The 20,626-nt window shown below is 36.6% G+C and overlaps 1 long non-coding RNA gene across 1 annotated transcript in view; it reads left to right on the top strand.

Moving 5' to 3' along the window:
- The window catches only part of LOC120886167 (uncharacterized), a 274,114-nt gene extending 258,916 nt beyond the window's left edge, over positions 1-15,198 (top strand). The window contains exon 4 of the long non-coding RNA XR_013439552.1: positions 15,086-15,198. This is a non-coding gene — a long non-coding RNA (uncharacterized LOC120886167). The remainder of the gene's footprint in view (positions 1-15,085) is intronic.
- The last annotated feature ends 5,428 nt before the right edge of the window (positions 15,199-20,626 follow it).

Here is a 20,626-nt window from a genome sequence, read left to right on the forward strand (position 1 = left end):
TTTGGAGGATCAGGAAGATGTAATAGATATCATGCAGACATCCTTATTATTATATAAAAATACTATGTAATAATAAATTAATATAAATAAATATTAAATTTTATAACAATAAATATATAAAATAAATATAATCATATATTATCTACTAGCCAAGACTGAAAATCAAAAGGCAAAAGCCTGCAGCTATATGCAATATGAATGTCTAAACAAAAAGAATACTTATAAAAGGTTGGAGATGCTTGTCTGTTGGAAGAGAGCATTTGGAGAACAAAAATATTTTCTAAATTATGTATATGTGTAACTTTATAAAAACATGCTTTCTCTCAAAACAAAGATGTATTATGGAAGTCTTAAGTTATAACCCAAATTCTTTTTTATTTATTATTCAAGAATTTTTACATTTAATTTAAAAAATAGATTCAATAGTATTGACTAATAATAGGAGACCATAATGGTACTTTTTAAAGTTTTAGGTGATGTGTAGTTCATTAAACTGAAAAGAATTATATGATCTGATTTTAACTTTTCATTAGGGAAAGTAAAGAATTTTTAAATGTAATTTCTGAGGTTTACTTCAGTTAGCTTCATGTTCATGAGTGAATAAAGTAAAATTTTATTTAGAATGGAAGGAGAATTAGATCTTTTACTTAGTAAATATACCTACTATGTGTGTATAGTAGATTGAAAAAAAATCCCCATTCTTTATCTTTCATATATGTATCATCTATATAATGTGACTTTGCATCAATTTTCATTATAAATGATGTCTATTTCCCCATTTTTGACTCTGGACTGGCCTTGTGATTTGCTTGGCCAACAAAATGTTATGGTAGTATTGGTGTGCTAGTTCTGAAGGACCCATGCATACTTGTACACTTACTCTTGAATCGTTACCATGTCTGTAAGAAAAGAAACTGTTTGGTTGGAAAACTGGAGACAATATTGATGAAAACTATAGTCTTAGTAAAGGTCACGTTAAAACCTCCTATAGCCACACATATGAGAAAGTCCAGCTTAGTTGAGCAAAGCTGCCTACTCAGCCTGTTGACTGTTGAGAAAGAGAGATAAGTCCAGAACTGCTCAGCTGACCTAAGGAACGTGATGAGTAGTATAAAATGTTTGTTTCTTTAAGCCACTAAATTTTGGAGTGAATTGTTACACAGCAGTAGCTAACTGGTACACTAAAAGTTATCAACTTACACCATAAATGAAAATTCAACTTTCAAAGATTTAGAACTCAATAAACAATTAAAAGAAAGAAAGGATAAAATAATCTTGAAGAAGAAACCACCGTGAAGCTCTCTAATTAGGAAAAATAACCTTAACTTTACTGCTTTGCATTTCTTTTTGCTGAGGACCTTAAATAAATGTATGTATGCACCATTTATGAATCACAGTAAGAGATAGCTGAGTTTCCCTAAATATAGGGTAAAAAGGTTACTTTGGATTTGGAGGGAAGTTAATAAGACCAGCCCTTAAAGGGGGAAAAGCAGAAAGAAGCCAGAATAGTTAGTGTCCAAGTAAGAATTCCACAAAAGAACAAGGATGTTTAAGATGTAATATTTTAGTGCTTTCAACGGAGTGTGAAATGTAACACTCACCCACACAACTTATGCTCCCATGAACTTTCAGTAGAATCTGCAAAACGTTTACGAATGTTTCTGTGTGACTGGACGCTATATTAGTAATTGGGAAGTCTTGAAAATTTTATTTCCAGGTTATTGTTAGTGGAGTTGTGGGCTGATGGATGAGGACATCACAAAAGGTCCTAGAAATCAGATGCAATGCCCTTCAAAGTGAAAATTCCTGAACACAAATATACATTAGGGGAGAACTTTAAGCTTGTTGAGGCTAGTCATTTTACTCAGACTGAAAAGGGAAGGTATCCCAGCTGAGTCAGTTACATAAAGCAGGATGTCAGATTATGGTGTAGAAAATACAGCAGCAGTTAAGCTTACATGTACTGTAGGAACCAATACCCCTTTACCTAAGTATTTACCAAAATGAAATGAAAACCAGCAATAACACAAAAATAATTACAAAAATGTTTTCAAATTATCTCATTCATGATCACTCAAACTATAAATAATTCCAGAGCTTTTTAACTTGGGAATTAATGAACAAATTGTGGTACATATGTACAAGGAAGCATCTCATTTTTAAAAACTTGCTGAATTATACACAAAAATGGGAAAAACATTCCTTTAATTTTAAGACTAGAAAAAAGTATTAGTATTGAGATATTAGCCTAAAAATAATTTTAATCTACTGTCAGAGAACAAATGTCTATCAAATATTAATGATATGAGTATAATTGAGCTAAACACCCTTCTTTGAAGATTGCAGATAACAATAACGGAAGAAGGAATTTCCAGACCAGAAAAGCTTGAGGAAACTTAAAAGTATTGGTTGGATGTCAACTGGCTCTAAGTGGAGAATGGTAATTAGGTTAATAGGGGACAGGAGAAAAGAAGTGTAAAATGAGTTGGAATTCACTATTGTGTTATGATGTCAGGGAGGAAGCCAGTGGTTGTAGAAATGTACCTGTATGATTGCTGTGGTTGTTATTTCTGACAGAAATCAGTGTGAAGGAAGCAAAGCATTCTTTCTTGCCCAGCCTCCTTTGCCTCAAACAATCCTCTAGAATGGTACCCTTGACTCTGAGGACCCCCAGCTGACTACCTCTCACCACAACCAGGGATTCAACACTGTCTTTATTTATACACCTCAGTTTGCAGGATTATGTGGAAAACTTACTCCAAAATCAACTTGAAAAAACCTGAGACTTTGAGAATTATAACTTGTCTTTGTATTGGGATTTTCCTGGAAAGCACAAAAAAGATAAAATGAGGAAGAAAGAGGTTACAAATGAAAGCAAAATTAGAAAATCTAGTCAGATCCGGGTTTCTTTGCCTGATTTGACTATTGTTTGCAAGAGAGGAAAAGTATCAATTTTGGTGAACATTTTGACTCCTGAAAATGTTTATTTAAACTGAAGAATAACAGGGGAAAGAATGAATTCAGACGTAAGAAAGATATGATGTTTTCATTTTAAACTGTACCTCATTTGTTATGCTAATTATCTAGGTGGCATATTTTTTTGTATTTCCACCTAGTTATGAGATTAATTTATTAAGAGATTTTTTTTTCTCTAAGCTTATACATGTGGACTTGGAATTATCCCAGAATATCTTAAAGTCTAAATGCTTTGGACAGCTCTTCTAATCAGCTTCAGAGCAAAGAAGGTTTGTGCAACACAAAATTGGGATATTGCTCTTTGAAAATTCTGCTCTCAGTTTTGTTTGAGCCCATGGGCTTTGATGAAAGCAGGACATTTGCTTATTAGCCCAGGTCATTTCCACTGATATCTAGGTTTGGTAACTTAAAGGAACAAACAACTCCAAAGTTATATCATGTGATTTTTAAAATATCATTAAATACCTGGTGCCAAAAATAAAGCAGAGTGAACTGCAGGGAAATCAGGCAGCTTGCAGAAAGTAAAGAGTCATAAGTTATTTTTATTATTAATTCCAAATGTCTAGCACAATTTCTGCACTAGAAAAGGGTGGCCAACACAACTTCATTGGGGATTTGTGCTTTTTGCTCTTTTTGGTAATTTCGTAAGCAGGGTTTTATCAGATTGGATTTCAGCAGCAGCACTCCTTAGCATGTCACATCTATCACCAAGAGCAAACTGTGCCAGAAGGGGCAAAGATTGTGTGTGGTATGGGCAGGCCCCAGGGGTGGTATCAAGGTTAATTAATTTCACTTGACATTTGGATGAGTATCAGACAGACATAATCTCAGAAGATTTCCTAAGCAAGATTTTAGACCTCAAAGATATTCTACCATAATAAACCTGGAAATTGTTGTTGACAGCATTTGAAATGAGGGCTTGAAGGGATGATATAACAGTTTGAATAGCTTTTGACAGCATTTTCCTTGGTACATCATGCATTTTTTTTTTAAGTTACAAGAGCACTGTAACTCATTGTGAACTATTCAAACACTATGAAAATATACAGGGTAAAAATTAAAGTACATATCTTCTGATCCCATTATCCTGAAATAGTCATTGCTAACAGTGTAACGTGATTTTTCCAAAATCATAATCCTAAATCTTTGCACATGCGCGCGCGCGCCCACACATACACACACACACACACACACATTGTAAATATCACCCAGATTTTCATAAAGAATATGGAAATGTGTATGTTACATATATAATTTTTTATCAAGTGTGATCTATCTCTGATACTGTGACTTTTACATTTACTGATTTGCATGGTCCTTCTCATGTTGGTTCTTAAAAGTATAATTTTCTAAAGATATGTGTAAAGTTTCATAACACAGTTGTACCACTTAAATATTGTATTTCTTTTAAAATTTATTTGTTCTTTCTATATACACATGACAGTAGAGTATTTTTGACATATTATACATACCCAGCATAAATACAACTTGTTTCAGTTAGGATCCCATTATTGTGGTTGTATATGATATGGAGTTACATTGGTTGTGTACTCATATATAAGGATGGGAAAGATATGTCTGGTTCATTTTACTGTCTTTTCTATTCTCATCTTTTCCCCCTTACCTTCATTCCCCTTTGTCTATCCAGTAAAATTCCAATCTTTCCCTCTCTTATTGTGGGTTAACATTCCACAACAAGATGTGTTCGTGTTTTGGGGACTGGCTTATTTCACTTAGCATGATATTCTTCAGTCCCATGCATTTACTGGCAAAAGCCATAATTTCATTATTCTTTATGATATGTATACCACATTTTCTTTATCCATTCGTCTATCGTAGGGCACTCAGGTTGGTTCCAACGCTTGGCTATTGTGAATTAAGCTGCTATAAAAAGCAACTGTACATCACTGTAGTATGCTGATTTTAAATCCTTTAGGTATAAACGAGGAGTGGGATAAAGGGGTCAAATGGTGGTTCCATACCAAATTGTGCAAGGAATCTCCATACTGCTTACCAGGGTGGTTGCACCAATTTTCAGTCCCACCAGCAATGCATAATTGAACTTTCCCCCCATTTCCTCTCCAATGTTTTTGTTACTTGTATTCTTGGTGATTGCTATTCTTGCATTTCTGATAATCCTTTAGAGTATTCCATTTTTTCATAGCAAATCATAGATATCATAAACTCTTATCATAAACTCTTAAGCAAATTAATTATTTCTGACAAGAACTATTCAAACATTTTAAATATTTATGATAAGTGCACTTCACACACACACACACACAAAAAAAAAAAAAAAAAACCTGTATAAATCTCACCAAAGGTCAGTAAATCAGTGAGAGTTCCTACTTTTTGTTAATATTGGAGTTTTTAAAAATTTTAACCAATTTTAGCCAATCTGATTCTCTTTTTAAAACTGTTACTCCTTGAATGCTACTAAAGACAAATATTCTTTTATAGAGTACAAGTTGTTTTTATTTCTTTACCTATAGATTATTTTAGAAAATGCGTTCCTCATCCTTTCCTTATAATTCATAAAAACTCTTTGCACATTAGGAATTATGATAGATACCTTATTGATTCATATTATTGGCATATTAGGAATTATGTTGATTTTGTTGTCTGCAACTAAAATCTGAACATTGCAGAAATAGCAACTTTTAACTCTCATATTATACATATTTTCCTCAGGTCTGTTAATCATTTTATAAGCTTAACTTTATAGAAGTTAAAATTTTTGAATTCTGGCAATCTTTATGAATTTTGCTTTTGAATCATAGGTTAGAAGAAATTCTTTGTCCAAATCATATTCTGCTAAAATTTTGTACTTTTTAGTCTTCATATCTAGGAATTTATTCCACATAGACTTCATTTTTAGTGTGTCCAAGTATGTTCTTGCATTTTCCAGAATGGATAAATGGTTAGCCCCATAGTGCCTATTCAATAGTGTATTTTTCTCTCATTGATTTGAAATGGCACTTTACTCAACAATAATTTCTCTTTTATCATGAAACTTTTCTGAATTCTGTTACATTTTTTCTATTCATGCTTAGATACCACACCATTTTATTATTTTACCCTCAAGTATATTTTGATTTTGTACTCATAATAAATAATAATCATAATCTTAATAAATTAATGAAGTAACTTTACTATTAAAAAGCAGAAATTTAGTTTCTGAAATCTCCTTGAAAGAGTCAATTCCATATTGTGTTTATGTTTATATTCATGAATACTGTCTGGCATATAACAAATATTGCTAGAGAGAATAAGTCAAACAATTCATCTCTTTTATATAAATTGCATAAAATGATAAAAGTATTGTTATTGCCTATTGCAATAACCTCATGCATGAGCCTAACTAACTATTGTTAGTGCCTATTTTTTGTAACATGATTTATACCAAATGATTGGTTTAATTTTTAATCATATGAAGTTCACATAGCCTTGGATTAATCCACTCTACTTATTAAAATATTCTACAGAAAGCGCAAATTTTAAAAAGTTTTATGTATACCTACCTTTTCAGTATTATTCTTAACAGTGAAAACCCAGAGAACCAATAATGAAAACAGACTAAAATGTCTGTTGAGATAAATAAAAATAATCTACCTTAGTTCTCTCAAATTTTTGAGTGTTGTGCTGTAAATTTTTGAGGTCAATTTCATAGTAGAAATAATTATAATATAGGACTAGGTTTAGAAAACAGAATATAAGTAATTTTTATTTCCTATATTCAGTCTTGTTTTAAAAAATAAGTTTAAAAAGGCATTTTTTGCAAATTTTTGTATGCATATGGAAAAGCACTAGAAAAATTGGAAAACTGGACAGTTTACATCATGGAGGTTACAAGACTGTATTTTGTTTTATTTTAATTAATACTGATTTAATAGTATTTATACAAAAATGTAAGCCTATTTCAGGACATTGGTTTAAAACAAATTTAACATGATAGATATTATCATATCCTGAGTACCATAAAATATAAAGCCTGAGGCAAAATATATGCTGACATTTTATAGTTGATTGCAAAAATGTCTCTAATTCTCTGTTCCTTTCTGTATTCATACATTTGCCACGTGTCTTCGTAACTTTTGTCTTTAAGGCATGGAATCTACTCCTCCATCCCTAAATGTCTGAACTGACTTTGGGATAGTCTGGCCCAGTGGAAATGGGGCACAAGTGACAGTGTGGCAGTTCTAAGCTTAGGACTCAAGAGGCCTTGGATGTCTCCACTTGCTTTCTTGGTACCTGTCATGGTTTAGAGATGGGATGTCCCCCAAAAGCTCATGCATGAGATGATGCAAAAAAGTTCAGAGGTGAAATGACTGGGTTCTGCAAGCCTTAACACAACTAATTCACTAATATGAATTAACTGAGAGGTGACTGTAGGCAGGTAGGGTGTGGCTGGAAGAGTGATAAAATGATAAAACCCCCACTCACTGGGGGTGTGTCTTGGGGGTTTATATCTTGTCCCTGGTAAGAAAAAATGTACTCCCTCTGCTTTCTGTTTGACACATCCTAAGCTGCTTTCCTCTTTCAGACCCTTCCACCACAATGTTTGCCTCATTTCCAGCCCAGAGCAATTTGAGTTGGTTGTCTATGGAATGATACCTCTGAAACAGAGAGCCCCAAATCAACTTTCTTCTTTCTACATTGTTCTTGTCAGGTGCTTTTTTTCACAGCAGTTAACAAAGATAGGTGAAAAAGCTGATTAAAACAAGACCCTAGTGACGAGAATGTCTAGAGTGGGAGAACATCTTGAATACACACATTAAATAGCACATTAATCTCTAGGATATATAAAGAACTGAAAAAGCTTACCACCAACAAAAATAGATAACCCAATCAATAAATGGGCTAAGAAACTGAACAGACACTTCTCAGAAGAAGATATACAATCAATCAACAAATATATGAAAAATATTCAACTTCTCCAGTAACTAGAGAAATACAAGTCAAAACTACTCTAAAATTTCAGCTCACTCCAGTCAGAATTGGCGTTATCAAGAATACAAACAATAGTAAGTGTTGGCCAGTATGTGGTGCAAATTGGTGCAACCACTATGGAAAGCAGTATGGAGATTCCTTAGAAAACTTGGAATGGAACTACCATTTGACCCAGCTATCCCACTCCTCGGTCTATACCCAAAGGACTTAAAATCAGCGTATTATAGTGACACAGCCTCATCAGTGTTCACAGAAGCTTAATTTACAATAGACAAACTGTGGAACCAACCAAGATGCCCTTCAATAGATGAATAGATAAAGAAACAATGGTATATGTACACAATGGACTATTCCTCAGCATTAAAAGAGAATAAAATTATGGAGCTAAATGGATGGAATTTAAAATTTTTCATGCTAAGTGAAGTAAGCCAATCCCCCAAAACCAAAGCCCGAATGTTCTCTCTGATCAGTAGATGCTGCCCCAAAATGGAGTAAGGGCATGGGAAGAAGGAGGAACCTTGATTGGGCAAAGGGGGAGGAGAAAAGGAGAGAGGGTATGGTGATAGGAAAGATAGCGGAATGAAATAAACATCATTATTCTAGGTACATGTATGACTGCACATGTGGTGCAATTCTACATCCTGTACCACCAGAGAAATGAAAAGTTGTGCTACATTTATGTACAATGAATTGAAATGTATTCTGCTCTCATGTCTAACTAATTAGAACAAATAAAAAATCAAATAAAATGTTAAAAAAAATAAGATCTTGATCAGCTGTCATGAGAACAAACCTGGGCTAGCCTACTAGAGGATGAAGTAGATCAGTGAATAGCTGACTACCCTGTCCTAGACAACCTGTAGGTAACTAACAACTAGATTAAGATGTGTAGGGAGAGTCTAGCTAAGACCAGAAACATTGCCCAGCTAAGCCCAAGCAAATAGCCAAACTACAGAATTATGACCTGAATAAATGTATGTTGCTTTGGGCCAGGGTATTTTGTTTATAGCAAAAGTTAAGCTTTTCATGCCTTATTGGGGGAATGTAAAAACAGTGAATATGAAGGAAGAAAAGATATCAGAGACAAGGTAAATTAGAAAGAAAATACAAGAAGGCATATATCAAGGACAGCCAGTTTCAAAAAAAGCAGAATAGGTAGTCACAGCAAATGTCTTCTATAGGAACCTTATAGAGACACCACATCTCCAGAGCAGATCGTGAAAGTTGTCAGAATCAAAAGATCAAGCCCTAACTAACACTAACAAAATAATTATCCAAATAAATAAAGCTAGAACATTATGAAAGATCTTGTGCCTGCATACCTGACAATAAGAACTGTCACAAAAGATTCACAAGGACACCACAGCCTTGCACACACACACACATACACACACACACACACACACACACACACACACACACCAAAAAGAAACCACTTTCACAGGAACATCTGTCTAACAGCTGGCTGTTAAATCTTGGACTGATGCCACCTTTGTCATTGATCTCTGTAGCCAAAGATTACTGTTTCAAAATATTTGATATAAGCCTCCTCATTTTGTCTTTAAAGACTTCCCCTTGCCTCAACTTCTTGGAATGTGTTCATGGTTTCTTATGACGTACATATTCCCATTGCAATAATATTACTGAATAAACTTACTCTTTTGAGAATGTCCTTCTGTATGTTATTAAGGTTGACAAGGTTATCAAGGTGTGAGGGAGAGAAAATAATTTATCTGCAAGTTGCTTCTTTTTATCTCTAGTCTCTCATTCATTGTGTGAGCTCTCCTCATCCAGCAAGGAGGTCTACAGAACAAGTAGAGGAGAGTGTGACCTCCAGAGACCAAGCAGCAAGCAGGTCTGATTTTATTGCACAGTTACCATATACTCAGGTAGTAGCTAGACAGATTATAGGCAGACACAAATACAATTTCTTGCTAACTGTCCTTGCAGTGACCAACCAAGGAGCAGGCCATGGAACAAGCTCAGAGACTGCAACATATGGCCTCACACTCATCTGTGCCTATGGAGTAAGCAGTTTGCTGCTCATGTGCCTAGCACGAGGGGAGTGGTTTGCCACTCAGATGCCCTTAATATATGCCATGAATGCGTACTCCATGCACTTGTCCCCACATCTGCCCCCTCTGCCTGTGCTGCAAGGACTTTGACCAGCGTTGTTGTTTTTTGTTTGGTGGCCTTTACATGGTTACATAAGCATCTCACAACACAAGAAAAAAAATTATCACTATTATAAATAGTAGGGTCAAGGTAATAGCATTATAAAGATTAGTTAATTTGGCTATCAGGTTTTTCCAATGTTCAGTCAATCCCTGTAAGAAAGAAGAGGTTGTCAAGATAAACACCTTAGTCTTATTGATTTTGACAATTGCCTTAGTAAGGTTATGCATAGTCATAACATAGTTAGAATCCCAAATGCCCTTAATATAATGAGAAAAATTGGAGAAGTAGAAGGTCACATTTTCAGATACAGCATATTGGGTGATACATATACTATGAAACTCAGGATCACAAGTGAGCCTTTGCAACATAAACAGAATATCTAGTTGTTCTTGGTGGGGGTCTCGTTCTTGCTGAATGACTAAAATAGCAGCTCAGGACAGTTTATTTAAGTCATTTTGAATGGCAAAGGCTTTTTTCATGACAGTAGGCAAGTTGTTCACAGTGTGAGCAGTCTGGATACTCTGAGTGAGCGAAGTAGCTGCAGTGGCTGTGGCAGCAATGGTGGCTACCAGGGCAATAATCCCAGTGATGATGAGGCTAATTGCATGCCTTGTCTGGTGTAGGATTTCATTCAGAGGATTCTTCATGTCCATGTCCCATGGACTCCTCCACTCTCTGGATAAGTTTACTGGAAACTAGATTACTGCGGGAACTCTGAGGATAAATAGACATTTAGCTTTCATAGCAGGGGCTAGACAATTTATGAACCAGCAGGATGTGTTGACTGCACAAGGGATCTCTGTATGAATGATATTTATGCTATCAGTATCATTGACTATTAGCATGGTAAAGGGTGGCATAACACAAGCTTGTACATAGTAGGTATGGATATAATTTGGCATAAAGGCAAATCCATGGTCAGGGTCTGGACTCAATATCGACCCATTTATCCAGCCAGTTGCTGCCCCTTTGATGGGTGTAGCAACCAGCAATATTAGCATGACATCAATCATGCCAGACTGATTTCCTGCATAATGGTTGGTAACAGCTTGTCCCATGTAGCAGGTACTGAAGTAGCCCATATGGTTTTTGGGCACATCAGTTACATCTCAGGGAGCTGCGTCCGCCCAGGCACATTGATGTTGTTCTTCCCTGGAAAGAAATTCATCTTATCAAGGAGAAAAAGTATGGCTGTGACATATTGATTCCATTGGATGCTATCATTATCTGAAAGGGGCTTTCCAAAAAGCATTGTTGGGAATGTTGGCAGCAAGGGATTTTTGCATTTGCCATGGGGGAGTCTATGACTATAGTTAGTATTAACTCTAACTCTAAGGTCAGTGAGAGACAGCCCAACATATGACTTATTATAGTTATCAAGAATAGTTTCATTGGCAAGAGTAAAACAGCGGGGACTGTCTGGATTATAGGTTTCAATGTATACTACAGAGAAACAAATGGGCAGAGTAGGTATGGAAAGGCTGGCATTCCAGGGTACAGTCACCTCATAATGGATAACTCAGGATCAATAAGGTTTGAATTATTAGAGAAGAGCTTAGGTAAAGCCACTTTCCAATTATCAACATCCAAAAGGGGTGGTCTAGTGACCAAAGCTCAATTTACCTGATGGGAGCTTCACTGTTAGCAGTGAGTGCCACACACAATAGGACCACCATCATAGGCCCAGTGATGGGGTTGCCACCAGGCAAAGGGGCCAATCTGGTGGCTTGCTCAACAAGACCTTTAAGATCACCCCAGGTTACATTACGTGAGGTCTGTTTGCATTGTTGAGTCCTTTGCCCATGAGGTTTTTCCTCTAGAGTTAGTTCCTTCATCTTCTTGGTTGGTGGCTCTAGAGGTCAGGAGCTTGATGTTTCTGGCAGACACCCAGATGGGGTGAGGCTCCTGTTAACATATGCAAACCCTCCCCCCATGGTTAAGAGCCCCCGCCCCATGATCCCATGCATTTGTTATGGGATCCTTCCATGTGACCATAGTTAGATGGGTAGGCCTTGTGGTGGGGTCCCAATGATCATGGGCTGCTGTTTCTTTAGAAAATTTTGAGATTGAAAGAAATCTAAAAGCAAATAAGGTTTTGTTCAAGGCATCACGAGGGGACTTGGTATAGTTCCTCCCTCTGTTTTGTAGCATGGTCTTTAATTCCTTGTATGCTCTTTCTGTGATGCCTTGAGCCTGAGGGTTATAGGGGATCCCAGGTAAGCACTGTATATGCCAATCATTGCAAACCACCTGAAATGTCTTGCGAGCACAGGAGTATAGGCTGGCCCATTGTTAGTTTTAATAGACATGGGAACATTCATAATTCCAAAACATTTAAGTAGATGGGAGATGATCTTTTTTTGTGGTTTCTCCTGTGGAGGCTGTGGCCATTACACAACCTGAATAGATATCAATAATTACATGAATATATTTTAAATTTCCAAAAGGAGCATAATGAGTGACATCCATTTGCCATAAAGCATTAGATTTTAACTCTCAGGGATTCACTCCAGCAGGTTATAAAGGGCCAAGGGGGAGAAATGGTGCACATTTTTTTGCAGTCTCTGACTAGCTGTTTGTAAGCCTCCTTAGTCCTGCTTTTATGCAACTGCCATGGCTGAGGCCAGCAGAAAGGCTTGAGTTGCTGTGTCCCTTGATATCCAATGTGCTATTGTGTACTGGCGCCACTGCCCTCTACGTTCCTTATTTAGTCCATCCCAGATCAACTTCTTGGCTAAGGCTGCCCTAGCTCCTTCATGGGACACCTTCCCTTCTACCATCTTGGATACTCTGTCAATAAACTGTGGCAAGTCTTCAGTGGCTTTCTGCCTTAAGCCCTGTATAGAAACTGTACCCCCAGCTGGTAAGTTCCTCCAGGTTCTCAGAGCACAGAGCTGCACCTGATTAAATTAATTAGGTGGGCCTGTGGCTTGTACTGCAGGGGAACTGTAGATTCCCTCTCCCTGCAAGCATTCAGCTGGAAGGTTAACATTTGTGGTGTGGTTGCGATCCCCCTTCTGCTCACATTCATCATAGAAGAACGTCTTCCACTTCAAAAATGTTGAGGGCTCGAGAGCTGCTCTGGCTAGGTCTTTCCAGTCTTGAGGGCAATTAAGTTCAAGACTGAATGATTCCAGCATTTGCTTTGCAAATGGACCCCCAGGGCTCATCCTCTTTTACTGCCTTCTTTAATTCCTTTAGGGTACCCAACTTGTGTGGATACAAAGTGGCAAGGTGCTGTGGTGTGGGGGCCATGTTGACTGGGAAGGCTTGTACTCCCTGACCCCACTTTTCATCTCTTATCTTACATAGGTCTTCAAAAGGATCTCTGGCCTCCTGGAATGGGTTTCTGGGAGACCATAGCTTGGGCCTGTCTGGTGGCCTGATCATTTCTAAGCTGTCATAATCCCTTGCTGGCTTTGGCATTGCCTCATAAGGAGGCAGCTGCCATTGACTCAGGAAAGGCTATAAGGATATATTTGCCTGTTAGTAGAAGCCACACTTGCGCCATTTGTGGTCACGTCTTCCTGCACCCTGAAGGCTAGTGTTTCCTGCCCCTCTCTGCCGGATTTCTGTTCACAACTAAAAGGCTTAGGGGTCACTCCAGTTGAACTGGGCTAACTGGGCTACACAAAATAACCACACAAGAGACACAAATACCTTTTTCTTTGGGGTCACTATGATGGCTCCTCTGACCTTAAGGATCCACAGGAAGAGAGAGAGAGAGAGAGAGAGAGAGAGAGAGAGAGAGAGAGAGAGAGAGAGAGAGAGAGAGAGCGCACGCTGACCCATTTCATTGAGGAGAAGCTATTCAAATGAGGCAAGAGGTTAAGTTTCAGGGGGCTGAGTCTATCTTCATGATGTCCACTGTCAGCAGGTTGACTGACATCTAGGTAGGCCATGCATTTCCAAATGCCCTCTGGCAGTTACTCCAGGGAAGCTTGATTATAAAAGTAAAGTTGGCAGCGACATGCTGGATGGTACATTGATATAAAAATGACCTCAGTTCTCCACTTGGCCTAGTATTTATTCGTTTTGCAATGTGACTTTGCCACACCTCCTGTTAAATAGTAGAACCTATTTGTCCATCTCTCAAATCAGAGATGGACTTCAACTTGTTTTATTGTATAAAATATGACCAAAAAAATTTTTGTACCAGTTTTATGATAGACTGTAAGAGGCCGAAGGTGCTCCTACTTTCTGATGGGCTCCTTTTCTCTTTATGTAAACAACAGCCGGGTGGTGGATGACTCAGTAGTGTGAATTTTGTACCAGCCAACAACTAGTCACCCATAAGCAGCAGACCCACCTAGTCGATCTACAGTTGATGACATATGCACAAAGGCATATGGGTGAATAATTCTCCAGCTGAGTCTACCCTGAACTACTGACCCAATGAGTCATGAACTAAATACTGATTATTGTTTTAAGTCATTAAGGCTGACATGGTTTCTTTGCAGCAATAACTAACTGACAAGCTTCTCTGTGGGTGAATGAATCACTTGCAAGAATCAGAACTTGAAAACTAGCCGATATCATTGTATCTTGAGATTAGAAGGTATCATTGCAAATTAGTTTTCTAATTAGCCAAGTTCCAATACCTTGTTTGAAATGTAATACATGAGACTGGCAAGAAGGCTTGGTTGCTTCTTATACTGAAAAAGTATTAATAACTGTTTCCTTGTTTCCCATTAATTATTGTTTAATTTCCTGTGCAGTGGAATATATTGTTTTTCCTAACAATAAAGCCACATGGAAATGTGTACTTAGGTCTGTTATCCTAAGTGATGTACATATGTTGCATATTTTCTGGGCAGAGAGGTATTATTATCCATCTCTAGACAAAACACTTTACCAGAGGACAATGTGGGTTTTATAATAGCATAATTAAGAATTAAGTTATAATTCCACTGGTATTTTCAGAAAGTGGTCTTTATTTAATTAATTATTTCTTTTTTTTTTTTTTTTTTTTTTGCTTTAGAATTGGGCATTTGTGATCCCTGGTTAGAGGAGAAAATGAAGATGAAATATATCAAGATCTCATTGAGGACCCTGGGAACACACCTTACATTGTTCTTACTAATTAGATCTAGGTAAGTAGTTAAAGGCAGACTAGAGATGGGATAAGCAGCTGCTTAGAAATGTAACCATCAGAAATAAGCTTTGTGTCTTTACCTCATTATGGAGTGAAATATCTATGCAGATTTTGATTAGGTTAGTCTCAGAAATGGAACAAATCATATCTAAGTGTTTCCATCTCTTTAAATTTTGCTCCAAATCGAGTTGTCTCAGCCCTTGGATCCAGCAATTCTTTGCTGTATATACATTTCCCTATGCATTGTGGGATGTTCGGCAGCATCCTCAGCTTCTACACATTAGATGCAAGTAGCTCTTCTTCACAACCATAGAAATCTAAATTGTCTGTGGACTTCATCCAGTGTCCCATTGAGAACAAAAATTCACCTCACTGATAATCACTGCTCAAAATCACTGTCATCGTGTGGTTTTTGAGTTTACATTTTGATATACTGGGGAGTACTGAAGAAAATGATAGAGAAACCAAGTGAGAAGACTCCAGGTTTTTCAATTCTGCTCTGAAAAGAGAAGCTCTAATTTTACAATTCATTTGTATTTAGCAAATTGGTTTTTATTGTAAAATTTGTCCAAAATGATTCTAAGTCAAAGTTTTTTTTTTTTAATCCTTATATATCCAAAGCCATGTCAGTACTGAGATTCTGATACTAGTAACTACAAGTCACTTTTCTAGAAAGAGTATCCAAAAACACATGAAAAAACCTGTTATTTTCTAGTGACATTGATTATCCAGCCTATAGAAAACTTTTCCCCAAAATATAGTCATAACCCAGTTTATGACTATAACATCATTTATAGTCAATATTTTTAGAAAGAAACATAGCAATTTCTTAAGAATTTGAGTCACATTTCTCATTTTAAGGAGGAACCCATTGATCAAAATGGATTGATTTCTAGAACGTGGAGAGTTAGCAGACTCCACTACACTGTTCCCTACAATTCATTACTACTAGAGAAATCTTTAAAACATAATCTTTTGTCCTGACTCAAAGGAATTAAAATGTAAGTTTCTCCAGTGAAATTCAATATTATTTTAGCCACAATATTATTATACTTCTTTGCCAAATTAACAGAAAAAATGATGAACTTTACAAAGTGAAAAAGAAAGTCACTGACCCAGAGACTCAACTAGGTACTTAACACTAAGCATTATGTTTTTAAAAAAGTTAAGTCTCCAAAGAAGCAGAAACTAATGATTGACATGAACATTTTTACCTCCATCTGATGTCTATAAGATTTACAATGTTGCATAATGGACCAGACTGCTCTGCTACAGTTACTCACCCATGCATTTATACATCTATTTGATTTTCTACAAAACTTCATATGTATGTATGTGGGAGGGGAGAGAAAAATTGAGTCATCATCCTTGTGGATCAATCACCGTTTATTTATTGCTGTGCATATGTGAATAACTTAGTGATTTCCTGGTTGCAAAATCAGCTTTATTCTTTATTATCAAAATAACAAGGCTCAAATTATTTTTGAGTGCCTGATTTTTTTTATTGAGGCATAATTTATATAAAAAGAAAGACACAGTTCTTAAATGTTATGTTTGATGCATTTTGACAATTGAATATGGCGGTGTAACAAGATATTGAACATTGTCATCACCTCAGAAAATGTCTTCATGCGTTCTCCCAGTCAATTTCTGTCTCCCAGGAGCAATCCTTCTGAATTCAATCACTGCTGATTAGTCTGGAATGTACTACATTTAATATAAGTGGAATTATGCAGCATACACTATTCTGGGTTTGTTTTTTCCTTTGTTGCAATGTACATAAAATGTATTTGTGTTGTTGAATGAATCAATAGTGGGTTCCTTTTTATAGTTATGCAGTATTGCAAGGCTCCATGCATCCTTTAAAGGTTTTCTTCATAAACTGATTTGTTTGCATACAGGACTTTAAGAATGTAAAATCTGGACCAAAGCAATTTTGCATATGAAGACTGTTCTTCATATGATCAACCACCCTTGGAAATTAATTTAGTACTGAGAGGGAGCCTTTACTTTTTAATTTATTTTTATTTTTAAAAAGGTGTTTTGAAATCATGTTTTTAAAAATGCATAGGCAAAACCTGTGCTTTTGGCTCAATGGTAAACATTTTAGCAACTGTCCCACTAACATGCTTGTTAGCTTTTTTTAAAATTGATTTTATTTTTTAAATACATGACAGTGGAATGGATTACAATTCTTATTACCCATAAAGAGCATAAATTTTTATATCTCTGTATATAAAGTATGCTCACACCAATTCATGTTTTCATATATGTGCTTTGGATAATGATGTCTATCACATTCCACCATTATTGCAAACCCCCTGCCCCCTCCCTTTCCCTCCCACCCCTCTGCCCTATCTAGAGTTCCTCTATTGTTTTTAGATATACATAACAGTGTATATTCTGACATATTATGCATACATGGAGTATAACTTATTCTAATTAGGATTCTATTCTTGTGGTTGCACAGATGAGGAGTTTCACTGATCAAGTATTTATATATGAACATAGGAAAGTTATGTCACATTCATTCTATTATCTTTCCTTTTCCCACCCATTCAATGTTCATAGCAGCTCAATCCACAATAGCTAAGCTATGGAGCCAATCTAGGTGCCCTTCAACCAATGAATGGATAAAGAAAATGTGTTATAAATACACCATAAGGAGGGGAGGGAAGAACAGAAGAAGTTCATCCAATCATTAGCTTTTAAAGCAATTAGACTGTGTAAAAAAAAAATAACAAAATGAAAAAGCTAAATTCGCAGCAGTTGGTCTTCAGAGCTTTATCCTTTTACATGACAAGAATGATGTGCGCTTAACATAGAGATGTGCATGATGAGAAAAATCCTATCTCCTCCAATTTGGGGGTTGAAAATATTTTTGTATGTCACTTAGACTATTATTAATTTCATAGGTATAAATTGTGATGAAATCACCTACATTTAAAAGGTGTATAGGTTTTCGTCTAACAGGCATGCTATTTCTTCCTCTAACTTCTTCCTCCAGTTCCTCATCTTTCAGATAATTCCTGCTACTCTTCCTGCATCATCAGGGCTGCCTTTGCCTTCCTGCACGTGCCCATTTACATTTCTATTATTTCTTAGTTCTTTGTTTCTCAAAGCATTAATCACAGGTGCTACTTGTTTGAGTGTTTGTGTTGTGAATTTGTTGTTGTCCAGGGAGTAAACCCAGGGGTGCTTAACCACTGAGCAACATGCTCAGCTGTTTTTATATTTTCTTTAGAGGCAGGATCTTACTAAGTTTACTTAGGGCCTCTCCAAGTTGCTGATGCTGACTTTGAACTTGCAATCCTCCTCAGCCTCTGCCTTCTCTGGAGCTGGAGCTGCTGGGATTACAGGACTGTGCCATCATGTGCAGCTGGGTTGTGAGTTTGGGGAAGTATTCAGTTCGTTTCATTCCCCGCACAGGAATGGTATACTGTAAGAAGTTAAATGCAGGGACCATACCTGGCTCACTCATCTATGTCTGTCTGTCTCTCTCTCTCTCTACCACACAAGGGATGAATAAATGACCAAATGCCACACAGATCAATATAATAATTTTATTTTGCTCACAGCAGTACCAGAGTATTTAAGAAGAGTCTGATTTTTTTTTTTTGCCTATCACAGAAATGTTCTGTACATGCTAAGCTAACCCAAGCACATCTCAGTCACTTGCTTATACCACCCTCACTACAATGAGTTGTCCAAGTTCATCTACACCCCAGTTGTGTCAAATCTGTAGATTCCTTTCATTTCTCATCTTTAGAGACCTTTAGAAACAACATTTGGCATCAGTTGTTATCCTCTTTCCTTTATATTCCACTGGCAAAAAAATTAATTGCGGTAAGATACACATAAGAAAATGTACCCTCTTAACTATTTAGAAAGAATGAATGATTTTATTTTTAGTAACTTATCTATAGTTTATTTTTCTTTAAAAAAGTGGTGTGTCCTTCCTTTTGTTTTCTTTCTTATCTGTTGATTTCTCTTTTGAAAATGATATTTGAGCAAAATGAGGATATAAAGTAAATTAATTAATTTAGCTATATGTTTGAGAACAATTAATGAAATTATTTGTTGGGTCACAGTCCTGGAATGGTAAAAAGAGGCATAGACCTAGGTATTATCAAGTCTGTTGTAATAATTTTACAGGTAAAAATGCTCAGACCAAAGGAAAGATGATTTGCCCAAGGTTACCCAACTGGTAGGATTTAAAACTCAGATTTTTATTTAAGTCTAAGATATTAGTCATGAGCTTTTTATTGGTAAGAGACAGAAAAATAATTCAAACAAACTTTTATTAATTGTTGGCCATGCCACTGAGTAGTTAGTAGATCTCTCATGGGCTTGATCTAGGAGTACCAATGGTTTTCATTTCATTCAATTTTCTCTTTTTCTTAATGATTTTTAAACATGCCACTAGTTGTGTTAAATATATTCACATTATTGTGCACTCAATCTCCATAACTTTCATCTTGAAAACTGGAACTCTATACCCACTAAAGAACTCCTCATTTCCCCTAAGCCTAGCGCCTGGTGACCACACTTGTAATTTCTATCTACGCAAATTTCACTAGGTACTCATACAAAGTTTGTATCTTGTCCTTTTTAAAATTCTTTTCTCTTTGGCTTCCATAACATCAGACTCTTTTCTCTATTTCCTTTATTCCCTGTCTTCACAGTTTCCTTTTCTTCCTGGCATTTCTCCTGTGTTGGAGTTTCCCCAAGATAAAAATTCAAGTGCAGGTGATTTATTTTAGGGATGACCCCAAGAAACAATGTTATGTGTGTGAGAAAGTGAGACAAGGAAGGAAAAAGCTGATAAAAATGCCTCAACAATAAAGGGTTTGTTATAAGCAATTGGAGCGCCATCCTACTAGGGGCTGTGAGAGACATGGAGAGGCAGCACAGAGCTGTCCCAGATGAGCAGGGAAGAAGCTGGAGTATCTACCTACCAAATCCCAATCTTCAGGGGCCTAGGGCTCCTTATTGGGGCATTACTTAATGGGATTTCCAGGCTGCCCATGGCATGGACCACAATATTCCATTGAAAGAATAGCTTCAGATGGGTGGTGTGAATGTTGGTGGGGGAGACATGAAGGGCATTGAAAATACCTACCAACATCCCCTTTTCTTTTTTGCCCTTCTGGCTGTCCACAGTTTCTGTGGATGTATTTCTATGCCCATGACTTTTATTACTGGCTAAATGCCTAAAATTTCCAGATCTTTGGCTTGGATTTTTCCCTTGTGATCTGGATTCTTATATTCTTCAGCCTATTGAACATCTGCTTTTGTGGAAGCTTACTGTATCTCAAAATCACCAAAGCTGTTCCTCTTTCTTTAGTTCTAACTCTGGTTAACAGTAGCCTCCCCTCCTGGTTACTGCCTCTTCCCTTCACCTGGTTAATGGAACTGTAACTCCCT

The sequence above is a fragment of the Ictidomys tridecemlineatus genome, chromosome 5, assembly GCF_052094955.1.
Source record: "Ictidomys tridecemlineatus isolate mIctTri1 chromosome 5, mIctTri1.hap1, whole genome shotgun sequence".
Taxonomy (NCBI): Eukaryota; Metazoa; Chordata; class Mammalia; order Rodentia; family Sciuridae; genus Ictidomys; species Ictidomys tridecemlineatus.